General features: G+C 43.6%; 1 long non-coding RNA gene across 1 annotated transcript in view; it reads left to right on the top strand.

The window, feature by feature from the left end:
- Positions 1 to 23,737, top strand: part of LOC126176045 (uncharacterized) — a 447,202-nt gene that overhangs the window by 362,042 nt on the left and 61,423 nt on the right. The window contains exon 3 of the long non-coding RNA XR_007535639.1: positions 9,797 to 9,865. This is a non-coding gene — a long non-coding RNA (uncharacterized LOC126176045). The remainder of the gene's footprint in view (positions 1 to 9,796; positions 9,866 to 23,737) is intronic.

The raw sequence follows: 23,737 nt of genomic DNA, 5'->3' as shown, positions 1-23,737 counted from the left end.
TTGAATAGCATATTTCATGACAGGTGGATTGGTCGTCGAAGCACCATACCATGACCCGCACGTTCACCGGATCTGACGTCCCCGAATTTCTTTCTGTGGGGAAAGTTTAAGAATACTTGCTATCGTGATCCACCGACTACGCCAGACAACATGCGTCAGCGCATTGTCAATGCATGTGCGAACATTACGGAAGGCAAACTACGCGCTGTTGAGAGGAATGTCGTTACACGTATTGCCAAATGCATTGAGGTTGACGGACATCGTTCTGAGCATTTATTGCGTTAATGTGGTATTTACAGGTAATCACGCTGTAACAGCATGAGTTCTCAGAAATAGTAAGTTCACAAAGGTACATGTATCACATTGGAACAACCGAAATAAAATGTTCAAACGTACCTTAAAAAACCTACCTGTTACCAACTGTTCGTCTAAAATTGTGAGCCATGTGTTTGTGACTACTACACGAATATGTAATAAAAAATGGGGGTTCCTATTTTAAATAACTCATTTGATATCCGTTTGACCTATGGAAGTGCCATCTAGCGGGCCAACCATAGCGCCATCTGGTTTCCCCCTTCAAGCTAGACGAGTTTCGTTCTTTGTAGTTTTTTCGTTTGACGCTTATTTCGCGAGATATTTGGCCCGGTCACGATCAATGGAACACCCTGTATAATTACATACATCTTACACACTAACGAATTTACAAAGCCCACGAAAGCAATGTTTCGGCTTTGAGTCCAGGTCCGGCACGTAGTTCTACCTGTTCGTAAGTTTCAACCTTATAAACATTTATGAATGTGTGCTGTGGATATTTTGAAGGGCAATAAAACTATTTTGTTGCTATTTCCTCCCCCTCCCCTCCCCCTTCTCACTCACCAAAATGATTAGATGCATCTTGTAGAGACAATCTTACGTACTGTAAATATATGTATGAGCGCAATAAGTAATTGTTAAGCTACACTCCTGGAAATTGAAATAAGAACACCGTGAATTCATTGTCCCAGGAAGGGGAAACTTTATTGACACATTCCTGGGGTCAGATACATCACATGATCACACTGACAGAACCACAGGCACATAGACACAGGCAACAGAGCATGCACCATGTCGGCACTAGTACAGTGTATATCCACCTTTCGCAGCAATGCAGGCTGCTATTCTCCCATGGAGACGATCGTAGAGATGCTGGATGTAGTCCTGTGGAACGGCTTGCCATGCCATTTCCACCTGGCGCCTCAGTTGGACCAGCGTTCGCGCTGGACGTGCAGACCGCGTGAGACGACGCTTCATCCAGTCCCAAACATGCTCAATGGGGGACAGATCCGGAGATCTTGCTGGCCAGGGTAGTTGACTTACACCTTCTAGAGCACGTTGGGTGGCACGGGATACATGCGGACGTGCATTGTCCTGTTGGAACAGCAAGTTCCCTTGCCGGTCTAGGAATGGTAGAACGATGGGTTCGATGACGGTTTGGATGTACCGTGCACTATTCAGTGTCCCCTCGACGATCACCAGTGGTGTACGGCCAGTGTAGGAGATCGCTCCCCACACCATGATGCCGGGTGTTGGCCCTGTGTGCCTCGGTCGTATGCAGTCCTTATTGTGGCGCTCACCTGCACGGCGCCAAACACGCATACGACCATCATTGGCACCAAGGCAGAAGCGACTCTGATCGCTGAAGACGGCACGTCTCCATTCGTCCCTCCATTCACGCCTGTCGCGACACCACTGGAGGCGGGCTGCACGATGTTGGGGCGTGAGCGGAAGACGGCCTAACGGTGTGCGGGACCGTAGCCCAGCTTCATGGAGACGGTTGCGAATGGTCCTCGCCGATACCCCAGGAGCAACAGTGTCCCTAATTTGCTGGGAAGTGGCGGTGCGGTCCCCTACGGCACTGCGTAGGATCCTACGGTCTTGGCGTGCATCCGTGCGTCGCTGCGGTCCGGTCCCAGGTCGACGGGCACGTGCACCTTCCGCCGACCACTGGCGACAACATCGATGTACTGTGGAGACCTCACGCCCCACGTGTTGAGCAATTCGGCGGTACGTCCACCCGGCCTCCCGCATGCCCACTATACGCCCTCGCTCAAAGTCCGTCAACTGCACATACGGTTCACGTCCACGCTGTCGCGGCATGCTACCAGTGTTAAAGACTGCGATGGAGCTCCGTATGCCACGGCAAACTTGCTGACACTGACGGCGGCGGTGCACAAATGCTGCGCAGCTAGCGCCATTCGACGGCCAACAACGCGGTTCCTGGTGTGTCCGCTGTGCCGTGCGTGTGATCATTGCTTGTACAGCCCTCTCGCAGTGTCCGGAGCAAGTATGGTGGGTCTGACACTCCGGTGTCAATGTGTTCTTTTTTCCATTTCCAGGAGTGTATTTAGTAGATATCTAGATGATTTTATAAGTAATTATACGTATATAAACCATCCATAGACATCACTATACGGTTCTTGATTATGCAGGCTCAACTTAAATGCTGGAGGCTTGAGGAGGGATTACATAATCAACTGGTACTGTACCACTCACACTAAGTTTCGTGAACGTAAGACACACAACATCGTGTAATTAGATTGAAAAGTAAACTTTTAGCTTCCTCGTAAAACGCACGCACCCATGTTTTGCTTCTCGTTCCTGCCTGCTGTGTGACTGCTACGTATTGATCAAATCAACAAACGCGCTATGTGAAGCAATAGCACTCTGACGCCGCGGAATGATCACGCGCGGAATGATCACGCAGAAGCTTTTTAATATTCTGCAGTCGGAGACCGCTAAAAAAATCCCATCTGTTCTGCGGAATGTGCTATCGACTGTAAAAAAAGCATTGTGTAGCGATCCAGGAAATGAAAAAAAATGGTTTGTGAGTAACAGAACGAATTGATGCTGCGGTAAAAGTGCAGGCCACTTCCAGATCCTGCATTTTTCCGCAACGTAGCCTTCTGTCCTTAGCCGTGATAAATTACACCATCGCCGTAGCGGCGATATTTTACTCCACATCGTCAGCCGCGTCGCTACGAGGAATGGAGAGTGTTTGCCAGTTCCCGGGCTTTCTGCGATGGTACAACTCGTAATGGGCTTTTGGAGAAGAGTGGCGTATATGTTATTAATCGATGGTGCTGGAAATTATTCCCAGTCATGTATAAGAAAGTTAAATGATTACACGTCGCACACAGCTTGACTAGTTCTGCGACATTCGCGTACAGAAAGGCCACTCTGATGTGAATATGGCGGTATGTCCTCTGGCCATATTCTACATTCCACTACCTTTTTCTTCAAAGTCAAACTGTTTTGATGGTGTCGCGTAAGTCGCGAGGGATAATTTGATAACGGACTCTTATCAGTCTGGTAAATAACCTCAAATTGGCTACGAAACCACATAAGCTGCACCGCAAACAAACCGCGCGAGATTTTGAATGTCAGTTCGCCGTCTTATGCCATAGGCTTAGTCGGTCCGATTTTTTAACTTACTTCTTTAACGTTAGTAATTAACTCGAACTTTCCAGTGAGAATAATGAAAGAAAAAAGATTCTAAATTTTCCTGGGCCTGCAGCGTTGTATATGTCTTGTGAGGACATTATGTGCACATTAAGCCAAAACGCTGCTTTGTGTAGCAATTGTTGTTATTGTTAATATATTTCCATTGGCTATAGGCCTGTTTCGACTCAAAGGCTATTTTTAAGCACCTTCCATATTACATCGTTGACGCTCTTGCTGCCAGATATCTTACTTGGTGCGTTTTTAAGCAAGGCACAGGCGAAATTATAAATTACTCGCTAAGTAATGTCTCAGCAGTGGAATTTTTATTTGTTGGCCAGTATCGTTAACATCTTGTTAACATTTCGTAAGTTTGACCACGGATAATTTCATAAAACGAACACCAGTATACAGCTGCAGAGATGTTACTATCACACAACTCCATAGATTTAAAAAAAAACCTGTTAGCATGTAACATCGCTGACATAACTCGAAGCTGTGAAACTTACAAAATATTAACAAGGTCTTAACGATACTGGCCAACAAAGAAAAAATCCACTGCTGAGACATTACTTAGCGAGTAATTTATAATTTCGCCTGTACTTCACTTAAAAACGCACCAAGTAAGATATCTGACAGCAAGAGCGTCAAAGGCGTAATATGGAAAGTGCTTGAAAATAAAGTCACAACAACAACTGCTACACATAGCAGCGTTTTGGCTTAATGTACACACAATGTCCTTAAAAGAAGAGAGTTTCGTAAACTTTATGCAATTAACAATTGCTTTTGCAATCCGATCTAAACTTAATAATTATAAATACAGTATCGTATTAAGAAGCTGAGAGAAATGAAAAGAAATAATTTTTAACGCTACACTGTTAAAATTCACAAAATTTTGTAGCAACATTTACACAAACGTCAGTTTTACATTTTGTAAATGCAAAAACGAGGTGTTTTCTAATATTTTGGGGCGGTTTTAGCGAGAACTAGAAATGAGTTTCTAATAGCTAAAGCGGACCAAACCAGTGGGAGGACGGGAGCATTCTCAAAATCTGTCACGGTGCACATACGCTGCAGCTTATGAGGCGTTTGTATACCAGGCTTGGTAAACCACAAGTGTCATGCACCAAATTGTTCGTCTCGACTTTCCCTACACCACCGCGGTCCGTCGTGGACAGTTACCGTTTATGTCATGTACGGGGTGTTCAAAAACTCTCTCCGCACTGCCGTATGATTGTTAGCTGCGCGTGTCGTATGCCGCAGTGCATATAACGAAATGAAACTCTCTGCAGTATCGTCGTGCGTTTATTGTTTCGTTGAAAAATATGGCACCCACAATCCGACGTCTAGAAATTGCAATCAAAACTTATATTTTCACAGAATGAAGTGGTTCCTCATGAATACTCAGTATTCGACATACGAGAATTTGGCGAGTTCATGTACCTGGAAAATAAAACCATTAAGAAGATCCCTTCCATTTTGTTGAAGGAAATTTTTGAACCATTGACAATAATGCAGTCTCTTGCCATGATCAGTATTTTTCAGTTCTTGCACGACTGTCGCTTTGCATGCGGAGAAGTTCTAATTTTTTCCTTACAGCCGTGTGGGCCGTTCCGACACTAACATCGACTTCCTGGGCGAGTTTTCTTACTGACTTGTTCGGACACATGGACATTTTATCGGAAATATCGAGCAGTTTATCCTCAGACAAAACGCTGGGACGACCACTTTTCGGTGCATCTGTCACAGAACCCGTACTTAGAAATTTATCAAATGTCGCACAGTATCGCGATGTGGGAATGTTGTCTCCGGGGAAGCCAGCCTGTGTGGCCGAGCGGTTCTAGGCGCTTCAGTCTGGAACCGCGCGACCACTACGGTCGCGGGGTGGATATGAGTGATGTCCTTAGGTTAGTTAGGTTTACGTAGTTCTAGATGTTAAGTCCCATAGTGCTCAGAGCCATTTGAACCATTTGAATCTGAATTAAATATTTGACGAACTGAAACTGTGTATTTACCGCCAGCTTTGAACACATGTTCGACTAAAAACACACGTTCTTCAATGGTTAGCATTTTAACACTGACAAAAACGAAACAAACGAACAAAGGAACTTAACTGAAACGTTCACGTCAATACGTAACGACACACACCAAAGATACTACTGATGCTGGCTGAGATAAACGAAACAGTGGAATGTTGGGAGAGTCCATTTGAAGCGAAGTAACCCAGGCAGGCGAACAATCATACGGCACGCGCGGCTAACAATCATGAGACACTACGGAGAAACTTTTTGAACACCCCGTGTATACACTGCCGTAAAAAAACGTCGATTTTGATCCGATGACGGTTTATGTCACCGGCGGGGATAGTAGATGTACTGATATTGGTTTCAACGTCGTCCGCCACCAGATAGCGTAGTGCCAGACCGCCATGTGGATCTAGACTTCAATAGATAATTCTCACAACACGAAGGCTCAGTGTGGTGCAAACGTGTGAAGTAAGCAGGCAATCATGCCACGGAGACGCAGTCGTGTTTCCTACAGCCAACTGAAAGGGGTAAAATTGTGGTCTCCCGTGTGGCGGGATGGTCCTTTCGAAGAACTGCCACACACAAGTTGGATGTACTGCGTCAGTTGCACAGCGATGCTGTTGTCAGTAGTCACGTGAACGTTCTAGACGCCCACGCAGCACAGAAGTCCGCCAGGATCGGCGTATTGTAAGGGCAGGAATGGCAGACCGAACAGCTACTACAGCACAGATGAGAAAGCTTGTGAGCCAAGACGTCTCAGCACTAACTGTTGCGAACCGTTTATTAGCAGCGGAACTACGTGCACGCACACCCTTAGCCCGTCTTTCTCTCACGCCACAGCATCGACATGCACGGCTTGACTGGTGCCCCCAGAGGATCACTTGGAAACAGAACGGCGCGCCGTGGCCTTCAGCGATGAAAGCAGATTCTGCCTGCACGCAAGTGATGGTCGTTCGCATGTACGACGTAGACCTGGTGAGCGCTTTCTCGTAGAGTGCGTTCTTCCAAGACATACTGGCCTCACCCAGGCCTTACGGTTTGGGGTCCTATAAGCTATAACTCTCATTCACTATTGCTGTTTTTGGAGGTGACGCTAACCAGTGCTCGGTATGTGCAGAATGTTCTTAGACCCGTTCTTTTGCCATTCTTCTAACAGGGAGGTGATGTGATGTTCCAACAGGATACTGCTCGTCCACACACTGCACGTAAAACTCGGCGTGCTCTGCAAGTCGTGTAGCAATTTTCCTGGCCAGCACGATCTTCCGCAATGGCTCCAACCGGGCACGTGTGGGATATGATAGGAAGAGAAGGGACTAGTGTTACTTGCAACCAAAATCTCTTACAGAACTACGAGAACAGATGGAGAAGGGTCGGAGCAACGTGTCCCAGGACAGGACAGTATGCGCCATCTGTGCGATCGACTATGTGCCAGAATCAGCGACTGAACTGGCGCCCGTGGAGGCTACATCACGCAGTAATATGGGGGTTTCAGTATGGGTCGATACTTGGGCTGTTGATCAGTAAAAGTAATTTCATATGCTCCATATGCACTGTTCCAACAATAAATTTAGAATGGATTGGAAACCTCTAAAAGGATGTACAAATTTTTATCCTGAACCAATATACTTAATGTAAATACACAAATTTGCACGATGTTTAGCAACATCTATTTAAAGATGATAAAGAATCCGTTTAAAAATTAGTATAATAGCCATTATACTTCAACGTCTTTTATACTGGTCTCTTTCATGATTTCCATCACTGCTCTCCGAACGCATTTCGCAATTCCGAACATACTACGTTAATAACAATCCTTTAGTTAGAAACAGTTGATTTTGAAAAAGACAAATATAGTTCAGCATGGGTGTGCTGTCTAGTCTGAGAGACAATCGGCCACAGCGAACTGTACGAGGGGCGTTTGAAAGTCCGTGCAAAAATATAAACTACTTACGTGTTTGGAATAAACCTTTTCTATTTTTCGACATAGTCTCCTTTTAGACTTATACACTTCGTCCAACGCTGTTCTAATTTGTTGATCCCCTCCGAATAATAGGAATTTTCCAAGTCTGCAAAATAGTTATTAGTTGCTGCAATTACCTCCTCATTTGAATAAAATCTTTGTTCCGCCAGCCATTTCTTCAAATTGGGGAACAAATGGTAGTCAGAGGCAGCCAAACCTGGAGAAGGGGGGGAGACGAGTTTGAATCCTATTTCCATTAATTTTGCAACTACAACTGCTGAGGTGTGTGCTGGTGCATTGTCGTGATTGGAAAAGGTCTTTCTTCCGGTCCAATTTCCGGCGGTTTTCTTGAGGTCGGTTTTCAAATGGACCAATAATGATGAATAATATTCACCTGTAATAGTTTTACCCTTTTCCAGACAGGCGATTATCCATTGCGAATCCCAAAAACAGTCGCCATAACCTTTCCGGCCGAAAGTAATGCTCTTCGCCTTTTTTGGTGCAGATTCTCCCATGGTAACCTATTGTTTAGGTAGTTGTTTGGTCTCAGGAGTATAGTAACGTATCCGTATTTCATCCACAGTGACGAAACGACGCTTAGTCCTGCGGATTCTTCCTGAAGAGATGCAAACCATTCTTGCAACACTTCACACGATTTCGTTTTTGGCCAAGCGTGAGCAATCGCGGAAGCGATCTTGCAGATAGCTTTCTCATGTCGAAATGTTTATGCAAAATATTATGTACCCGTTGATTCGAGATGCCCACAGCACTAGCAATCTCACGCACCTTAACTGTTCTGTCATCCATCACCATATCATGGATTTTATGCATGGATTTTATGAATGATTTCTGGAGTCGTAACCTCCACAGGGCATCCAGAACGTTCAGCATCACTTGTGCCCGCATGGCCACTCCGAAAATTTTGAAACCACTTACAAACTGTTCTAATCGAAGGTGCAGAGTCACCATAATGTTTATCAAACTTCCCTTTAGTCTCCTGACGTGTTTTACTTGTCATAAAGTAAAGTTTACTCACCACACGAAATTCTTCTTCGTCCATTTTTTGACAATCACTTAACTTCGATTCACTCGAATGTCAAACACAAAGAAATAGACCAATATGGCTGAAACTTGGTGTGCGTTCTTTCCAAAGATGCTACTAACTAAACATGACATTGATACGCGCCAATGCTGCCATCTCTCGGACTTTGCACGGACTTTTAAAACGCCCCTCGTATATGCGAGGTCCACGCTTCCACAGGTAATCGTAGACACGTTTATTACGCTGGAGATCACAAACAGGCGATTCTGCCAGTTAGCTCGCTATTTCATTTGCATCGTGTTTGAATTTTTTTTTTCCATCGTCGGTGGATGATTATCTCTTCTTGTTCCACAGGAATGTATTCGTTGACTGAGAGATACCATTGGGATCATTATGTCCCCATAAGCACATACCGTTGGGGTAATTATGTCCCCATAAGCACATAGGAAAATCAGTCTCACTTGTTTTCAAAACTCTTATTGTCAAAATTTCTTTATCCCTCAGAGTTACTTGTATCCAACGAAATTTCATTCAATTTTATATTTACATCATACTAAAATTTAATAATTGTTTTTGCACTGAGTACAACCAAGATCAATACGATCCCAACGTAAATTGTTTCTTAATCGTAAAATTTATGGAAATAGAATAATGAATATTATGCTGAACAGTTGCTTTACGAAAAACCTTCAATAATGAAATACTATTTCTCGCTTATTTTTGTAGCCATTATTAGGGTTTCAAGCATCAGCTGTTGTCGTTCCCTTCTTAGTACCATTGGGGTCAGTGTACGCCACAAGCAAATTGGAAAATCTTTGGTTTCAAAGCTGTTTTTATTAAAAAGGCGCTCTCTCTCTCTCTCTCTCTCTCTCTCTCTCTCTCTCTCTCTGATTCATTTGAGTACAGTGATGGTTTGTTCAGTTCTATATTTACAGTGCATTACAATTTATTCGTGTTTTTTACACTGAGTATCTATGGGGTCAATACGACACCAATCTACATTTCTTTACGTTTATAGAACGTAATATTCATTAAAACAGAAACGTTGATGTTACGTTCAACAATTGTAATGAATGTTTCTATGTTAGTTTATTGAGATACTGCCAATATACAGGTGTAAATTACTTGGTGGTCTATTTGACCGAAGTCAATAAGACAAAAAGAAAATCCTTATAGTGGGAGGGTTAAAGTAACTAAAAAGTTACGAGAACGTCTGCTTCCCGACAGACGCGATTTGTGTACGCTTTCCACGTTCTTTCTCCTGACTGCAACTGTCTCTTTGCTTCGCAGGTCTCTCTGGCTTATTCGCTGCAGTGCGCGGTCCATTGCAGTCGGCAGAAGTGAACATCTCCCGCTCTAGTGAGTATTGCTTCAGTTGTTGCTGCGTTTTACACGTCTTATTATTATTATTATTATTATTATTATTATTATTATTATTATTATTATTATTAGTAGTAGTAGTAGTAGTAGTTTTGTTGTTATTGTTGACATTATTTGACTTTATCATCACATGATGGCAGAGTCAATACCATCACTCAGCTGTTTCGAGTGTCACATTGAGACTTAATGCAAATAAAGATTTCGAAACACAACTGGTCAGGTTTGAACATGTGTGTTGCGCTATCCATAATAATAATAATAATAATAATAATAATAATAATTTGTTGTGTCTCAACGACCTGATGAAAGTCTTCGAATTGGACGTTAGTTTGGTGACTTTCGTGTCGCGCTGTTGTTGTTGTTGTTGTTGTTGTTGTGGTCTTCAGTTCTGAGACTGGTTTGATGCAGCTCTCCATGCTACTCTATCCTGTGCAAGCTTCATCATCTCCCAGTACCTACTGCAACCTACATCCTTCTGAATCTGCTTAGTGTATTCATCTCTTGGTCTCCCTCTACGATTTTTACCCTCCACTCTGCCCTCCAATACTAAATTGGTGATCCCTTGATGCCTCAGAACATGTCCTACCAACCGATCCCTTCTACTTGTCAAGTTGTGCCACAAACTCCTCTTCTCCCCAATTCTATTCAGTACCTCCTCATTAGTAATGTGATCTACCCATCTAATCTTCAGCATTCTTCTGTAGCACCACATTTCGAAAGCTTCTGTATTTTCACAACACGTGGCAGTATCATACACGTAACATTTCTCGTAAGATCGACACCTTCCGGACCGAGAGTCTATTACAATCATCTTTCAATACATACAGTTTATAAATCTCTCCAAGCTTAACAGGACAACAGTCCCGACTTTACGGCTGTAAGTGAGGGAATGAATAAAAGTATCTTCTTTCAACAACCTTCAAATGTTTATACCAACAGTGTTTTTTAATTTCACCGAGTACGATGCGTTTACTCCATGGGCGGTACGTGTAATTTCTCAGGCGAGCTCGTTGACTATCTGCTCGCGCCGAACGCCCGCCCAATACACGTCCGTACTGTACACACATAATTGTGGGGCAGTAGACATAGTTCTACTTTTGAAACATCCCCTTTGGAAAATTATAAATTACTGTGTTGGTAAATCTCTTATGTTATTTGATTTTCAAACAGCTGAGCAAAACTGAACGTGCTCACACATTTCTCTCTTTGCTTATTCTGATCATCAATAAACTGATACACAATATTTTTAGCGTAACTCAGTCTGACTTTCAATAATCCCTACAAAAGAATGGCCCTGACTAACAATAACCTATACCTTTCATGAATCACTTGCCTCACAAAAATCTTCGTTACTCGAACTACTGTAATACAGCGAGCGCCAATAATGTCAGCTAAATGAAAGGTTCTAACTACGGAAGGCACTAACTACTGATAGGCACAGTTAGGAAATGAGATTTTTATGGAGAACAAACAATGTATTTACCTTAATAATGTTCAAAAGTCGCTATATATATATATATATATATATATATAATCAGTTCATAACATCCAGTCTTGCAAATTTCCTTTTTCTGGCGGATACACGTACAAATCGTCCGCTCTCAAAATTCTGCCATTTCTCTCCCCACATCCTCCAACTGCGCAACGCTACGCGCTGTTCACATCCAACCACATCCAACTGCCCAACACTACAATAACAAATATTCCAACAAGGCAAACCAGCCACAGACTGCACGCAGCACAGTTAGTGATTTTCATACAAAGCGCTACGTGGCGTTACCAACATAAAAACCTAAGCAGCCTGCTCACACTTTACCACCCTTACCTCTAAAATAACCTGTGTTCGAGACGGTGAAGATACGAGTGTCTCTAGAATTTTCTCCGGAATTCTCGAGGCACTACAGCATGTCCGGGCTCGAACTCGTGCGGGACGCAGCGAAATGCCGCAAGTAATGAGAAGAAAAGGGCAAGGGGCACCACATCAGTAGCGCATGGATAAGGTGAGAATTTGGGTGTGAAAGAAGCCTGCTAGGGTGTTCCGGGCAGTTGCTATTACCCAATACCCTCTCACAGTTAACGTCTGTAATTCCTTTGTGTCGTCAGTAAACAAGTAGGTTACAATGAAATGAACACCCTTAACTGCTTGTAGGCGTTGACACACGTCAACGGGGACAGATGAAAATGTCTGCGCCGACCGGGACTCGAACCCGGGAAGTCCTGCTTACATGGCAGACGCTCTATCCGTCTGAGCCACCGAGGACACAGAGGACAGCGCGACTGCAGGGACTTAACGCTGGCACGCCTCGCGCGAAATCCACATTATCAATGTATTGTCCCGCACGACATTCGTAGTGCCCCCGCCCAATATACTCATTACTCGCGGCGCGTTGCCGATTCCCGTAAGAGTTCGGGCACTGTTTGTGCATTCGCACAGAAGAAGAAGATGGTCAAGGGGCCTGTGAGCCTTAACTATATATTTATTAAGATGGTATCTGTTCTTTCGGACATGTCCATTGGTTATACGTCCCGGTCACCTTTTGTTCGCATTGACGGCATTTTGAACAGTGGACGTCACATTTCAGATGTGTTACGACCCGTGGATCTACCCGTCATTCGATCCCTGCGAAACCCTACATTTCAGCAGGATAATGCACGACCGCATGCGCAGCTCCTGTACGGGCCTTTTTTGATACAGAAAATGTTCGACTGCTGCCCTAGTCAAAAACATTCTCCAGATCACTCACCAACTGAAACCGTCTGGTCAATGGTGGCCGAGCAACTGGCTCATCACAATACGCCAGTCACTACTCTTGATGAACTGTGGTATCGTGTTGAAGCTGCATGGGCAGCTGTACCTGTACACGCCATCCAAGCTCTGTTTGACTCAATGCCCAGGCGTATCAAGGCCGTTACTACGGCCAGAGGTGGTTGTTCTGGGTACCGATTTCTCAGGATTTATGCACCCAAACTGTTGAAAATGTAATCACATGTCAGTTCTAGTATAATATATTTGTCCAATGAATACCCGTTTATCATCTGTATTTCTTCTTGCTGTAGCAATTTTAATGGCCAATAGTGTGAAATCATTGTTTCTCAGTAAATGACGCCAGCACTCTACCGAGACCTTCCCGTTACCAGATGGGCCGGCTTACCTTCCCCCCCCCCCCCCTCCCCCACCTGTGGCGGGCGGCCAGACCTCGCTCGTGGGCCGCCGCTGCTGCCGTTGCCGCGGCGACGCTCGTCTGTCTGCCTGGCTGGCGGGCCATTGTCTGAGTCGCCTCCGCCCACGCCCCTTCCCGACCAGCAGGGGCAGGCAGCAGCGAGGCCAAGTGGCGCTGTCAGCCGCCATCTCGTTCGCCGTCCGTCCCGCGCGACGCGGCGCGTAATTAAAGGTTGGACCGGGGCTCCCGCGCCCCGTATGTACACCTGTCAGCCGCTCACTGGGCCGCCGTTGTCCAGCATTATCGCCGCAATAAATTGAGTCCGGTCGCTTGTAAAAGCGGCCAGAGTGCCGTTCGAGACGTAGATTAATGTGCGAGCGCTTTCATTGCCGGGCGCCAGCCGAACGCTCCTCTGGTCAGTATCTCGTCTCGCCGTTAGCTGCAGCACCCGAAAGTGCGGCGCCGCCACGTCAGACTGAGAAAGGAGTACTGAAGAAGAGGCGCCACGTGCTCGACAGTACTCTCCATCCGAATTTCTGCAACAAAGCCCTCGTATACTTCTGTGGAGCCAAAACATTGACCACCAGCTGAATATCGTGTTGGTTCGGAACGCAATGCGGCGGTGATTCTGCGTGAGATGGGATTCGGCGAGTCCTTGGTAGATTTACAAGGGTGTCTGTGGCACCAGATGTATAAACACAGGTCACGCAATTCCCGTATATTTTGGACCGGTGACTTGGGTGCGCGAAACTAGCATCTCATATATCTTATAGGATTAAAATTATGCAAATTTGTTGGCAACACATCAACGTAAGTTCACTGTCCTGCTCCTCAAATCACACAGAACGCAGCATGTCATTCTCAGTGGAGAGAAGTCTTCCGAAGTAAGAGTGATTTCAGGAGCGCCTCAGGGGAGTGTCGTAGGACCGTTGCTATTCATTATATATGTAAGTGACCTTGTGGATAACATCGTAAGTTCACTGAGGCTTTTTGCAGATGATGCTGTAGTATATCGAGAGGTTGTAACAATGGAAAATTTTACTGCAATGCAGGAGGATCTGCAGCGAATTGACGCATGGTGCAGGGAATGGCAATTGAATCTCAATGTAGACAAGTGTAATGTGCTGCGAATACATAGAAAGATAGATCCCTTATCATTTAGCTACAAAATAGCAGGTCAGCAAGTGGAAGCAGTTAATTCCATAAATTATCTGGGAGTGCGCATTAGGAGTGATTTAAAATGGAATGATCATACAAAGTTCATCGTCGGTAAAGCAGATGCCAGACTGAGATTCATTGGAAGAATCCTAAGGAAATGCAATCCGAAAACATAGCAGTATTCAAGCAGTGGGCGAACACGTGTACTGTAACCTACCTCCTAAGCAGTGTGGGATCCATACCAGATAGGGTAGATACAAGACATAGAGAAGATCCAAGGGAGAGCAGCACGCTTCGTTACAGGATCATTTAGTAATCGCGAAAGCGTTACGGAGATGATGATACACTCTAGTGGAAGACTCTGCAAGAGACGCTCAGTAGCTCGGTACGGGCTTTTGTTGAAGTTTCGAGAACATACCTTCTCCGAGTAGTCAAGCAAAACAAACAACGTAACAAGGCTTTCGTTTCTTTCATTTTGATATTCTAGCATTTTTTGTTGATGGGTATTTTTCCTTAAATATCTGTTTCAAAATTCCTCTTCATAAAAACGTTTCATTATTTTAGCATTTTCCAAGTTCGAGTTCCAATTTTCAGAAAAACCTCATTCGCTGTTCTTCAAAATCCCATGGTCACAATAAGAAAGTACTGTTCACAAAATCAGAACTGCACTGAATTCGATGTTGAGAAGGGTACTGGCAACAATAAAAAACACAAACACACACACACACACACACACACACACACACACACACACACACACACACACACACACACACCATCACCACCACCTTGCTTCTCTGTAATTTGTACGTTCTTTCCGCTTTCACAGTACGAAGTATTGGGGGTTCTCTACATCAGTGTCCCTCCATCAGTGAGCAGCACGGAAATTTTTCAGAGAGATAAAAGATAGGCAATTGTTAAGACTTTTTATAGCAAGTGTGAAGAAAAACTTACGCCCATCTTTTTCCAAAATATTCGAAAAAGTGTTGTACTCAAGAGGTCTCACGTTTAAGTGGAAAAAATTGACTTATCATATCACAGTTCGGATCCCAGATATGTTGCTCGACTGATAATGCTATTTACACATTCACCCACCAAATATTACAAGCCTTAAATACTAAAATATCGCCATTTGGTATTTTCTGTGTTCTTATCAAGGCGTTTGACTCTGTAGATCGTGTTAACACTCTTAGAAAAACTAAAGTTTTATGGAATTGATGACTTTACACCCAGTTGGTTTAAATCATACATAACAAAGAGACTGCAGAAAGTTGTGCAGGGTATTTCAAACAATGGAGGAACGTAGAGAATTTTAGTGAGCGGGGAGAAATACCAAAGGGAGTCCCGCAGGGTTCAATGTTGAGTGCATTCCTGTTCCGTATATATGTGAATGATTTTCCACTTAACATTCAACAAGCAGAATTGGTACTTTCTGCAGACGATACTAGTGTTATTTACAATAAATACCGTTAGAGAGCAGCCAACAGAAGAGATTGTTAATCATGTTTTACAAAGAACTATTAAATGTTTCTCTGATAATGGACCACCTTCAAATTTTGATAAAAGATTCAGTTCTGGACAACAGATAGTCATACCCGCAGTTGATGCACCACATAACCAGGAGTCAGTAAATAAGGCAAAATGGTGCAAAATTTTAGGTGTAAATATTGATGGAAAAACTGAAGTGGAAGAAGCAGATTACTGAGCTTCTCAAACAATTAGGTAAGTTAAGCTACTTTCGTTCTTCCTGTGATTGCTAGTATCTGAAACAAACAAACGAACGAACCATTTTATCGGTTACATCACACTGTATCCCGCTAATGAACTACGTCATAAATAATACATCACAATTTGAGAACAATAGTGATATCCATACAACAGCACTAGAGGAAAAAAATGACGTTTCTTACCCGTTATTGACGCTGTCAGTGACTCAGAAAGGAGTTCGATGTGCAGTAACAATTTTTTTATCATTGATCCAATACCCAAAAAAGTCTGACAGGTACCAAAGAAGGTTTTGTATCTAACGTAAAATCATTCCTCCTGGACAAAACCCTCTATTGCAGGTACCAATTTCTGTTTAAAAATTAGTATCCTGTAAATGCTGACCACTGCGATACCTCGCTCGATACTGCTTCTAGAGACATTGCAGTTGAACACATTAGAGGCTAGAAGACACATCTGCGTTGCACAGTAATTCCAGAAGACGCATTGTGTAGGTACTTCATAACAAAGTTCATCTTTCCTGTCTGTTCTCTTTAATTGGAACTTCGTATTTTCCACTCAAGAGGGGAGAAAACCTCTCCGTCCGTCGACGATGCTTGGAACGGATGCTCCGTACCCTCCTACAAATTCACCTATCTCCAAAAGAAATTTTCCTTCTCCGTGAAGTTGCGGAATAATCTACTTCATTTTTCGCACCATTTACTCCCTTCCTCGTCCGATCACATAAACTTGCCCAAGTTCTTAACGTTTAGCAGAAGTGCTGCGAAAAGTCTGCGAACTTCGTCTACCGTGCGATTTTCCTCGGCCGCATCGTATGTGAATAGTTTTATCGATATAGATAACATAAGACAGAGAAAACATATGGATTCCATCCAGTTGTGCGTCTTTATAAATAGTTCTTTACCACGCATTTTGACCAAATTCTGAAAACAGTTTCGAGAACAAAAGTATACCCCGTCAAAAGGTCGCCAGTAAAACTTTGTGATTTCGAACTGTTTTTGTTATGACAGGCCTATTATGTTTCCACAATAACAGATTTGGAATTTTATACTCATATGGACGTAACATGCTGTGGTATGTATTCCTAGGGCAGATTATAAACTTGACAGAATTTTATTCACACTGACTTCTCTAAACTGCTTCCCGATCCCCAATCTTGGGTTTCGTTTCTGCCGTAGTGGAATTCCTTGATCATTTTATTCTGACAAGGAATGATCGGCGTGTGTTTAATTACGTTCATTCTATATGGAAAGATTTTCAAATACTGCTACTAATCACAAAATTATTTAGCAACATAATTTTAGTGATACCTCATCATCAGGCTCTCTCTCTCTCTAATTTATTGTCACAGTCGCCCATTTTGCAATGTATAACGCCACGCCAAGCAAAATCAGTGATACGACAGCAATACACGCAGAAGACATTGCTACCGGCAATACCAGAATAGACATATCTATAGTCAAATCGAAACTAGGCTTGTTTTCACCGCCATCTTGTGTTCTGCACTGCTCACGGTGTTAAGGTACTAAAATCTTCATACAAGAACAGTTCTTCGGATGCAGAAGAAAAAGAAATTGACTTCTAGAAATGGTAGCGCTAAGACGCCAAGGCAAAGAACAAAGTGAAAACTTCACGTTGCAAAGCCGGCAAATATTGATAGTTAAAATCAAATCAACCACTTACTGTAGAAAGGCAACATGTCCACATTTCCTTATTTTCCACTAGAGACAGAAATCTGAATAAAGCCGGTTAAATGCAGTTTATCTCCTGACAAGTATTTCTGGTTTCTTGAAGTAGTTACACTTGCTGAATACATGACGTAAGGGAAAAGAAGGGGAGGAGGGCGACTTTGTTGGTGTTGGGCATGTTCCCTTTCTGTAGTACACTAAATTTTCGAATTAATTTTCGGATAAGTTACTTGTTTTAAAATAGAGTTGTACATATAACCGTCTTTTCTTACAATAACATTGTTGGTTACATATTTCTGAATAATATTTGACGTTTTGCATGGATCCATTACCCAGTTATCTTCATATATATCACGACATACCGTTGTTGTCAGCCATGATGTGATTGAATTTTAAAACCGTATCTTGTCTTGAGGGATATAGACCAATGATTTCTTTGTGTCATCCATTTTGTGTTCTCTGTAGGCAGTACAGATATGCATGCTTTCTTTGAAGGGAGTTGCAAAGATTGTATGGCTTTTTTTTAGTCCAGAAGTGTCCATCGTCAAGCCAGTAATATTCATGTTGCACGTAATGCTGCGGATTTTCAGCTGGAAAGGTCACCTCATGGTATTTTGAAACATTGAGAAGCGCTTTCAGATGTCTAGGAACGAATTTACCAACTGTACCATACAAATCATCGCTCAGAAAGTTTCTTTTATAGACTCTAGGCCACCAGGAACTGTAGTCGATAAAAGCATTCACCTTGAGTTGAGCTATGGAAAACTTGTTATCGTTTGTGTGGAATGGTATGAGCTCAACAATGTTACCCACTGTAGTATCTTTCCTCTTTCTGCCAAGATACACCTCACTAGTTCCCTGCATGCAGTAAACGGAAAATTGACTGCGTTGCCAGACCCGTATTATTGTGTAAACAGGGTTCCTTTTTGCGGTAAACAATGCACTGAACCACTCTGAACCATAATTGAGAGAAAACTGAAATTTATCAATTTCAAGTTAGTTGCCTTTCAGCAGTCAGCAATTCAAATATAAGCCCCAACCAGAAAAAAACGTCTGGAAAACCTCATAGAAGTAAATCGTCCAAGAAAAATTTTATAACGCCGCAACGCCAATCGGACGTTGTCCTCTGTACGCCGGAGAGAGAGAGAGAGAGAGAGAGAGAGAGAGAGAGAGAGAGAGAGACGACTGGGCAGTGTTCTGAGTGAGTGGTGAGCTGTTGTAACATCACGGGAGAAGACAAATGGTGTCCTGTGCGTCCTTACCATGAATACGTTTACTTTCTTACAGAGATTTAGTCTCCATGAATTCATTTTCGGAAGTATATATCATTTGTATTGATCATCGTCGAATTATTGGTACAGAAACTTTTTGTTGAAAGTAATAGTACGAATAAACCATAATTACAATTCCTACTATTATTCCGTTAAAAACTAAGTAAACGTGTGGGAAGAAGAAGCGCGCACCCTTCATGACATCAGTCGCTTCCTGCATTTTCCGTTCTGCGCCTTTCGGCAGAGGTTTCTTTTCCGTTGAAACCCGTGGTTTACCATATTAACTGGGATAAATCCTTCACAAAATTCTGCCCGCATAACTGAAACAAAATACCCGGCATCTTTGTTGTTGGACATTTTTATCGCCGCAATTCACTCGTATCGATAATCAAAGATTTTACTATTTCATTTTACCTCCCTCTGCGTTCACCAACACAGCCAGTCCATATTTGCAGGGCTCGCATTCCATAAAAGGCATCAGTCTAACTTTTCTACAAATTGCTGAGTAATTTAAAACTCCAATTCCATTGACATCAACGGTAACACATAAGTACAATGGATAAAATGTCCCTGCTTGCTATGTTAACAAACTAGTTTCTAAAAAGACGCGCGCGCGCACGTACACACACACACACACACACACACACACACACACACACACTAACATACATTATTTAGTGTTGACCTTTAACAAGAAATGTTTATGTTCGTTGTTGTTAAGAGTATGAACACATTTGAGGGAACTTCTTGCTTCAGTTGAATTCCGGAAATGACCAATCTGATTCCTTTCTGTGTTTAGAGCAGTCAGAGTGTGTGTGTTCGATGTTCTAGATTCCTCAGCAGTCGCAATATAGTGCTAGTACGACGTGAATTCTATAAAGGGCTTGTCGGTAGCAGTCGTGGTTGAATTCCAATTTACCATTGGCCATTACGAATCGCCTTTTGTACCCTTTGCCCGTGGACGTACGTTTCATACTAGCTTCTCAGCCTTCCGTTGTGCCTTCGGTACATTTGCGTGGCTTAGTCTATGCTAGGTGACCTTGTGTAGATCTTCGGTCTCACACTTCTTGTCCCGTGCGCTTCTGTCCATGCCTCCGACAACAGCAACAGTTCCCCCTCTCTTGTATTTTTTTTTTTTCCGATCGGCTTTCTGATTCCCCACAATCGCGCCATGCCCACCATCTTCCGTCGAGAACGAGTTAAGATACAGTGCACGTTATGCTGACAAATCGTTGTCACCTTTGCTGTCTGGTCGCTTGCCGAAACAGAAGATTCTCTGAATTGTGCCTCGGGCAAGGATGTAGCAGATGTGGACAAACTGTACGATGTGGAGACGCTTCGCAGAGGCGATCGGCGACAGCGACACTGTCACGCCTGATTAGCATTCCTCGTCAGTCTGTTTTATTGCTGGACGCTATAGCTGGTGACGCAATGCCCAGCTGCTGTGTCGGTAAGCCAAGGCCAGGTCGCCTATTGAGTGGAAGCTTGACCGTGTCGGTCGATAGCTAGCGCATACTTATCCATCGCGTGCGGAGTGTACTGTTCCTTTTGATATTCCCACTTAAGTTTTTCGTTCACGGAACTGCGTTTTATCTATTGATACGATATATAGATATCTGAATTAGTGACGATCCACAAAACACTTTCCTCCTTTCTCAAAAATCGTGAACAGCACGTTACGTTCTTGTTTTCGCAACCTCCGTCACTTAGTGCAAATAGGGTGTCATAATTAATAGCAAAGTCTACACGGATGAAAGATACAATTGTAGAAGCAAAAACGTACTACTAAACATGGCGTCCGCGAACGAACCGTTTATGAGAACACTGAGAATGTGTGATTGCGAACCACCGCTGACTTCAATATGAAATATTCACATAGTTGGTTCAGATGTATTTGAAATGTAAACTTTTCGATGAAGTCCTCTTCTGATTGGAATCAAAGCTGGCGTAAACCCCACATGCTGCTCATTAATCAGCAATGCGTCTCATCGAATGTGTGGTTATGGTTACTAGGTAATCATATTATTGGACCACACAATTCTTCCGAGGAAACTTGGTGGATGAGGGTTTCTTAGATTCCCGCCGCGGTGTTTTTCAGCTACGCTTGAGGATGCTCCCTTTGGACAGAGTCGGGGAATGCGGCATCGGCACACTTTTTTTCTGCTGATGTGACATATCTAACGCACTAATACGGCCCAACATGGATAGATCGACCAGCGTCTGTATCTTAGCGTCCAAGATTGGCTGATCTCAATCCACTGGATTTTTATGTCTGAGGTCATACCATAAGTGAAGCCATTCCGTTGATACGATTGAAGGACTGGAGCAGCGAACTGTATTGTCCCGTCAAGCTTTATGAGATCATCTGGAGATGTTTGAAAGAAACTGTTACTGCAGAGAATAGTACACTACTGCATCTAAATGCGATGGAGACACATGGAACGCATCCTTTAGCAGATGAGGGTGTACAGAAAGTTGTAACAGGTAAAGTGCTGAAGTATAATTGCATTTCTTATAAGGTAGGCCATTGGTGCAATTTGAGTCCAAGTAGATGAATTCTTAATCGAAAAGTTAACGTTTCAAGTACGAGGTGCATTCAAGTTCTAAGGCCTGCGATTTTTTTTTCTAATTAACTACTCACCCGAAATCGATGAAACTGGCGTTACTTCTCGACGTAATCGCCCTGCAGACGTACACATTTTTCACAACGCTGACGCCATGATTCCAATGCAGCGGCGAAGGCTTCTTTAGGAGTCTGTTTTGACCACTGGAAAATCGCTGAGGCAATAGCAGCACGGCTGGTGAATGTCCGGCCACGGAGAGTGTCTTTCATTGTTGGAAAAAGCCAAAAGTCACTAGGAGCCAGGTCAGGTGAGTAGGGAGCATGAGGAATCACTTCAAAGTTGTTATCACGAAGAAACTTGCGTAACGTTAGCTCGATGTGCGGGTGCGTTGTCTCGGTGAAACAGCACACCCGCAGCCCTTCCCGGACGTTTTTGTTGCAGTGCAGGAAGGAATTTGTTCTTCAAAACATTTTCGTACGATGCAGCTGTTACCGTAGTGCCCTTTGGAACGCAATGGGTAAGGATTACGCCCCCGCTGTCCCAGAACATGGACACCATTTTTTCAGCACTGGCGGTTACCCTAAATTTTTTTGGTGGCGGTGAATCTGTGTGCTTCCATTGAGCTGACTGGCGCTTTGTTTCTGGATTGAAAAATGGCATCCACCTCTCATCCATTGTCACAACCGACGAAAAGAAAGTCCCATTCGTGCTGCCGTTGCGCGTCAACATTGCTTGGCAACATGCCACACGGGCAGCCGTGTGGTCGTCCGTCAGCATTCGTGGCACCCACCTGGATGACACTTTTCGCATCTTCAGGTCGTCATGCAGGATTGTGTGCACAGAACCCACAGAAATGCCAACTCTGGAGGCGATCTGTTCAACAGTCATTCGGCGATCCCCCAAAACAATTGTGAGACCGGCTTGTGCGAGCCCGAGGTTGTTTCGGTTTGTTGTCACACGATGTTCTGCCTTCATTAAACTGTCGCACCCACGAACACACTTTCGACACATCCATAACTCCATCACCACGTGTCTCCTTCAACTGTCGATGAATTTCAATTGGTTTCACACCACGCAAATCCAGAAAACGAATGATTGCACGCTGTTCAAGTAAGGAAAAGGTCGCCATTTTATGTATTGAAATCAGTTCTCATTCTCGCCGCTGGCGGTAAAATTCCATCTGCCGTACGGTGTGCCATCTCTGGGACGTATTGACAATGAATGCGGCCTCATTTTAAAACAATGCGCAGGTTTCTATCTCTTTCCAGTCCGGAGAAAAAAAATCGGAGGCCTTAGAACTTGAATGCACCTCGTATTTATCAAATAGGACAGTAACGTGCCAAATACATTTTTATCAAATTGGACAGTATTTGATACTGAAGTCAGTAGAGGCTCCTAACGATACACTCACCAGTGTCTCGCAAGGGGCTTGTTCACGATATTGCTGAAGGAGGCGTCAAGAGAGGGACCGCAGCGTTGATGAAGCGGTGAGTTGATGCGGCCAGGCAGTGTGTACTGTAAACAGCGTGTCTCGGGAGGAGAGGTCATTCCTGTTCTGAAAGATGGCAGAAATAATCATTTGAAGCAAATACTCTCATACAGACATAGTTTTTATCTCGGATGGATTCCGTGATAACACTTAGTAAATGTATATCATGATCAAATAACAGAATTACATGCGACACACACACACACACACACACACACACACACACACACACACACACACACACACTAGCGCCATCACAAAGCAAAGATGACCAACGTCAGAAGTTATCGATAGTGAAATTAATAACCAACGTGCTACATAACGTAAACTCTGAAGGTTTTTTAAATTACCGCTACCAGTCACAAACTTCGTCAAGTGTTGTATTAATTATTTATTTAGCGACATGTTTCGAGGTAATACCTCATCTTCAGGCTAAATGGCATTACAAAACCAACTTTACAGTAAGGTCATACTGATTTTACATAGTCTTTTTATAAATGCTGTCAATGACCATAGCATTTATAAAAAGACAATGTAACATCAGTATGACATTGTGAAGTTGGTTTCGTAATGTCATCAGCATACTGGAGAAAGTGGACAGGTGGGGTGGCTTGGGCATATCAGCCGTATACAAGAAATGAAGGAGAGGGGAGAGGACAGAGCCCTGGGGGACGCCAGGAGTGGGATAAAAGGTACGGGAGTTGGTGTTGTGGAGGGTGACATGGGAAGGACGGCGCGAGAGGAAGGAAGCGACCAGACGGACAAAGTTGATAGGCAGGGCGTAGGTATGGAGTT

The sequence above is a fragment of the Schistocerca cancellata genome, chromosome 3 (assembly GCF_023864275.1).
Source record: "Schistocerca cancellata isolate TAMUIC-IGC-003103 chromosome 3, iqSchCanc2.1, whole genome shotgun sequence".
In the NCBI taxonomy this organism is placed as follows: domain Eukaryota; kingdom Metazoa; phylum Arthropoda; class Insecta; order Orthoptera; family Acrididae; genus Schistocerca; species Schistocerca cancellata.
The sequence above is the reverse complement of the archived record's forward strand: the minus strand, read 5'-3'. Positions and strand labels throughout refer to the sequence as shown.